The 6,595-nt window shown below is 37.7% G+C and overlaps 1 protein-coding gene across 2 annotated transcripts in view; it reads left to right on the top strand.

Annotated features, from left to right (window-relative positions):
* Positions 1–882: 882 nt before the first annotated feature.
* RAD21 (RAD21 cohesin complex component) overlaps positions 883–6,595 on the top strand; it is a 56,955-nt gene continuing 51,242 nt past the window's right edge. For both annotated transcript variants that reach the window (XM_072949632.1, XM_015244985.3), the window contains exons 1-2: positions 883–992; positions 5,955–6,059. The gene's annotated coding sequence lies outside the window, so the exon portion shown is untranslated. The remainder of the gene's footprint in view (positions 993–5,954; positions 6,060–6,595) is intronic.

Raw genomic sequence — 6,595 nt, 5'->3', positions numbered from 1 at the left:
CGAGGCTAGCTCGCTTTTGCAGGCAGTAAGAAAGAACTGAGCAAAATACAGAGAGCAATAGGAGCCCTGCATGCTGCTTTCCAGTAACTTAGAGCCCCCTGCTGTCTACAGAAAGACACTGCAACCTCTCCCCAGGCTAACAGAGCAGTGTTAGACACTTAACATGCAACCGTAAAAACTTACTTAAGCCATTTCACAGGCCAGGTCATTATTATCATCTGCCTTTTTTAGCCTCGTTCTAAATCAGCCAAGTCATCTTTCTGAGTTTTCAGTTTTTCTTAATGGTACCACCATGATCTAGCTTATCCTGGGTCAAACCCTCTCTCCTGCTGCTGCTCCTTTTTTTGACAGTATCACTGTCCTTTATTGGACGTTTGCTGTGTGTCAGGCATTGTGCTAAATAAACTCTTGACATGAGTAACATACCATTTAATTGCTCGATAGCCCTATAAGGCAGGCTATTGTTTTCCTTTTGGTAAAAGGAAGACGGAGGCTTAGGATGGATGTGCATTTCAGTACCCTTGCATATGCTGAGTTCTCCTTCCTCAGTCCCCAAATTATCTTTCCCGTCACATGCACCGAGGTGGCTCCAGATTTCTCATATCCAGCCAGAAAGGGGTTGGGGGATAGGAAAGAAGGGAACAAGTGATGGACAAAGACAATCTGAGCCTCTCATGAAGTGGACCTCACATACTTTTCCTGGTTGCTGACAAAGGTTTGTTTTAGAGGCAGAAACCAACCTGAGAACACCTCCCTGATTCTAAGGTTGCTCAAATGTATTATTATGAAACGACTGGTGTTGGGTCTAGCCCTTCCATCTGTGTTTGTCTATTTTAGAGCTCCTTTGGTTAAAATTGTATACCTAACTTTTGTTTTTTATAGAGTTACTCCAAAGAAAAGAGGCATTGGATGAAGAGAATATTGGACAAGGACCCAATATGCATGTGGAAACTGCGTGTATTGGCTTGATGTTATTGAGAAGTACCTTCTTGGTGAGTGTGTTGTTGGAATGAGGACAGGAAAGTAGAACTGAATGTCCCCTAATTTGGAGCTTGACTCTGAAGCCTAGCAGCCAATATCATATGGTAATTTTTTTCTTAACCTGTGCTTCAGTTTCCTTGTTTGTCAAATGAGGTTAATAATGGTACCAACCTCACAAGGTTATTCTGAGAATTAAATAGATTAAAAAATATGTGAAAGCTGAATGTTTGGTACAGTGTAAGCACATGAAAAAAGATTAGCTGTAATTATGTTTTAATGCATATATCCATTTTTACATTTTATAAATCAAGGTCATACTTACCTTTTGTTTAATCTTGATTTTTTCATTAAAAATATTTAAAAAATTCTTTATAACATATTTTTAATAGTTTCAAAGTAGAATGTTCCATCTTATAAATCAGTAGTTCTCAACCAAGTGCAAGTTTACCCCAGTGGAAATTTTGCAGTGTCATTTTTGATTGATGCAACTGGAGAAATGAAGTTCCACTGGCATCTATGAGTTAGAGGCTAGGGTGCTGCCAAACACCCTACAGAGTGCAAGACAATCTCCCACAACAAAGAGTTTACAGCCCAAAATATCAAAGTCCCGCCACTGAGAAATCCAAGAATGTATCAGGATTTTTTTAGAAAACCAAGCCATTTTTAGTAAACATTTAAATAATTTTTTTATTATTGTTAGTAACAGAGGAATGAAATTCCTGGTAGTTCTTATTTTCTGAGGCTATCCTGTGGTCTACATGATAATTTACTTGAAATTGAATCAATGTAAGCGTCTCGGGGTGTGTGTGAGTTTATCTGTGTGCAGACTTGCACTTGGGAGCATAATGCAAATTATCCCTCCAGAGCCTGGGGACAGTAAAATAGTACTTGAAATGCCCTAAAAAATCTGCTCTTAAAAATAGTCGAAGAGTAATTATTTGGTACTTAAAGTAGTATTATTGATATCTACACCAGAGGGTGAATTAATTAGCATAAGTGGCATAAAAAATAATTTTCACTGGTGTAATGGTGTTTCCTATGAGTAATTGATAAGGAGGAAGTTACAAGACACACTGCTCTTGGATACCAGAAGTGTAGGAATAGGACAAGCCCAGGAATCCAGTGCCATCAGTACAGTATTTGAGGTCAAGGGTCCCTTTGGTCACTTGTCCCTCCATCCATGACAGTCCCTGAAATCTCCTGGACTCTACATAAATTCACAGTCTTGTCTTCAGGCCATTGTTGTGTTAGTCTTTCAAGTAGGGTACTGATGACTGTACATGAAACAGAAAGCTGGCCCCTCTGAGAAGATTGTAGATGGAATGTGTTCAAACTGGTTGGAGGAAATAAAACTAACCTCAAAACCATGATTTCCCTGAAATTGTAGCTTAGGACAAAACTACTTTGAAACACACAGACAGACAGACAGACAGACACACACACACACACACACACAGAAGTAGAACCCAAAAGATTGATCTTTGGAAAAAACTGGGCACAGACAAGGTCATCAGATAGGTTTTGGGTTGCTCTAGACTCTTGTTTCATAGATTCATGACTTGGGGTGACTTGGGGCAAGTTCCTGCTCTGAGCCTCAGTTTTCCTCATAAAATGAGGATTATGTCATCAACCTCATTAACTACATAGCAGGAGAGCTGGCACACTGTAAGCATGCCACAGATGTTTGCATTATTTACATGTGTTTATACCCAAATCTACTTCATTCCTTAGGATATATTTCTAGAAATGCAATTTCTAGTCAATGTACCATCTTTGAAAATAACATGATCACCAGTGTTTTCACAATAAAGCACTAATTGCTTCAGTGTTTTAATGGTTTTCTTTTCTTTTCTTTTCTCTTTTCTTTTCCTTTCTTTTCTTTTCTTTCATTTTGTTCTTTTGGGGGAAGAAAAGGTCAGTCTTTGGTTTGTTCTCTTTTGATGGGAATCAACTCTTCTATTTAATTTCAAGAATGTACTTTGGGAGCCTGGTATTCCCAGTTCTCTCCCACCTGCTTGGTATTCAAGTACAGCTGCTCTGGGCACCCTCCCATCCACCTCCCGGGATAATTCTAGAAAAGTCTCACAGGACGCCTTGCCCATAACAGGATTAGAGTTCCTGGAACTAAGAGTAGATCCTGTTCTTTGCCCTCAGAAAAGAAATATTATTTGCCTTTTATAACTAGAAAGACAAGACGCATTATGTAGTTCTTGAAAGTCACAAAGGTAGTAATGAAAATGTTAACGTATGTATATGTATGTGTATAATGACGTGTTAACGTAGGTTCATCAGTTGTAACAAATGTACTGCCCTGGTGCGGGACAGTGATAGTGGGGGAGGCTCTCGTGTGTAGGGTAGTGTGTGTGAGTGTGTGTGTGTGTGTGTGTGTGGCGGGGTAGAGGGTTTATGGGAACTCTCCATTTCCACTCCATTTGCTGTGAACCTAAAAATGCTCTAAGAACGACAGTCTGTTTTTTAAAAAGTAAGTAATAATACCTCCATCATAGGCTTTGGGAAGAACTGTATGTGATAAATATGGGTAAAGCTCTTAGCACAATGCCAAGCATGTAACTGCTCAAGCAACGTTTATCATTGTTGTCATAGGAGAAGACATAAACAAAGGCAGTAACTGCTTAATCTATACATCTGTTTCCCTATAATAATAAAATAATCCAAATACTTGTTTTAAAAAGAGGGGGAAGGAGAGGGCACCATGTGGAGTACTCGGTACTATAACCCAGAAGCCCTGCTTTTAAATGCCTCTATTATTTAACTAGCTCTTAGTTCAGTAGACATGCGTTGCCCACCTGCAGTGTGTAAGGTGCCCTGCCGGGGCCTGGGACTACAAAGATGAGTGAAACCTAACCAGCCCACGGGGCAAACAAGTATGAGTAATCAAGAGTCACAGGGAGGGGAGTCTACATCAGGTCAACCACATGTTCAGACACTAGCCATTTTAAGGTATGAAGAGAGAAAAAATCTGATTCAAATAACTTAACAAGAATGGGGGGGAAAAACTGATACTTTACTAAGGGATATAAAAGAAGACAAGTAAATGGCCATCAGCACTCCCTAAATTAATCCGTAAAAATCAATGTAATCCAATGAAAATATGCCCAGTGGATTGGGTTTGTGTTTTTTTTTAACTAAACCAGTTTTTGAGTTCAAATGGAATCATAAACCTGTGACGTATCTAGAAAAAAATCAAAACAAGCATAAAGATAAGACTAGCTTTTGTTAAATACACACTGTATTCCATAGGAAAAAAAAAAAAGACTAAAAGAAGAAGACTGAAGCCACGTGGACAGCTGCCTTGATTATCTTGGTTAATCTCTGAAGTAGGCTTCCTAGTTTGTTTCTTCCGTTTACTGTAGGGGCTTTGCAACATAGTATGATTTGGGATGGTTGAAAAATAGTCCTCTCCCCGTTTTCTTCCTCCTCCACCTTCTCCTCCTCTTTCTCTCCCTCTTCCTACCCCTCCTCCGCCTCCCCCTCCTTCTTCTTCTGATGTAGAAGTATTACTTTGAACTTGGGCATGTTGGCTAGAAGATATGTTTGAGGATCTGGAATCTGCCCGTCAGTGTGTGTGCCTCAGTTTGAAGACTGTTAAGTTAGATGAAAGAGGCTGTTGTGCCACATGAAGAGGTTTTCAATTTAGCCCATATACTAAGGTTTCTCAACCCCCACACTGTTGACATTTTGGAACACTGGAGAAAATTCTTTGTTGTCTGGGGAGGTCATTCTCTGCAGTGTAATCAAGAATGTTCAGCAGCATCCCTGGCCTTTAGCCACTAGATGCCAGTAGCAGCATACACCCCCCACCCCACCCGCCCCCAACCCAGTTGTGACAAACAAAATGCCTCCAGATATTGCCAGATTTCCCCCAGGGGGCTAGATCACCTGTAGTTGAGCACCACTGCCCTAGACAAAAGGTAAGTCATTGAAGGGTTTGAAACAGTAAGACACAATCAAAATTGCAAGATTATTTTTATGGCTTTTAGAAGTAATTGCAGTGTTAATATGGGGGAAGGCCTAATAAACTTTTTCTAGAACTAGTGAAAAAGGAGGCCTCTATAGGGACATTTGCCTGACCCATTTATTAAAATGTACTCTAAACCTTTGTTATTTAAACTGTGATACTGGGATAGGAATTGATTAAGAGACCTAAGAAATGGAGCAAACAGTCCAGAAACAGATTAATGTTAGAAGAGTGAAATGAGCCCTGTCACAAAATATGATGGTGTCATAATGGAGTAAATTGGTACAATCCTTAGAAAGCTATTTGTTTATATGAATCAAGTTAGTAAAATTTTTATATCTTTTGGGATTGTGTATAATTGTCAGAATACTGTAAAGTTGTTAAGAATTATCTTTATCAAGAGTGTTATAGCACTCAAGTATACTTGTGTTACACTAAGTGAATAAAAACATAGAAGACAATATATATACAGACATATTAAATACAGAATACAATACACATTTTGAATGTATATTCAATATAGGCACAGTTAAGGAAACGATAAAGGTGGAGGAGAGTGTAGAATAACAGTGCTTTCCTTTAAGTAGGAAGCATTTCACAGGCTACTTTTCTGCTTTTGATTTCTCTTCATTTAAACATTTTTCCTACAATAAGCATATAATTTCCCCTTATTAATTAAGGGGAAATTTTGCAAAAGTTTTAGAATAAATTTTGAAATAATTCTAAATTAAATGAAAAAAATTAAAATAGCCCGGTGTGATTTTTTTTTTTTTGCTTTGACTGAATGTATCTTTTAACAATTCACCATTACTACCATAGCCTTCTTGGAGAGACATTTGTTTTTTGTTAGAAAAACCCCATGCTTACTGACAGTTGAAAACTGAAGAATATGTAACAAAGGGTTTACTTTGGCCTGATTATAAGTCAGTATTTGGGGGATGCTGGTGATGTGCATTAATTTTAGACTTAATTTGTCTTCTTTTCCCTCACATAGGTGGCATTCCATTCCAGCAGGAGCATCCTGATGGTTTAATTCATCTTTCATTGTCATTCTTGACAGTATTCATCATGAAACGGAGGCATATTGCTGCAGCTCAGGGTAAGAAAAAGATCTAAATTGAAAGTTGTTGGCTTGAAGTTGTCTAGTAATAGTTATGAGTTTAAATCTTTCTTCATCCTGGAACTCAATTCTACCCATCCACCTGGCCAGATTTAGAATGCAATTCCTCTTTTTTATTCGACATTCACATTTTTCTTCAACCCATATAATTTATTTTTATGGTTGGCATCTTGGTTAGATTAATTTTTTTCATTTACTCTTAGATATGTTCAAACTGACACTTAACTTTATTATTTCCTGCCTTGACAGTGTACAATTTACACTTAATTAATGAATTATCCTACCTAAGCTTAATGATATTCATTGAGAATTGTAATAAAAGTATCAGAGAAATGAAATATATCGAGTTATTTTTAGAAAGTGAATCAAGATAAATTTTAGTCATTGAAAGCATTATTTTATCTATCCACTCCATCTTCAATAATACTGATTCCTATTACTATTAAACATGTCACTACATTGTGTCTTAATTAATATAATAAATTATTTCTACTGGATTTCATAATCTCAAGTAG

The sequence above is a fragment of the Vicugna pacos genome, chromosome 25 (assembly GCF_048564905.1).
Source record: "Vicugna pacos chromosome 25, VicPac4, whole genome shotgun sequence".
Classification (NCBI taxonomy): Eukaryota; Metazoa; Chordata; class Mammalia; order Artiodactyla; family Camelidae; genus Vicugna; species Vicugna pacos.
This window is presented reverse-complemented; position numbering and strand designations above follow the sequence as displayed.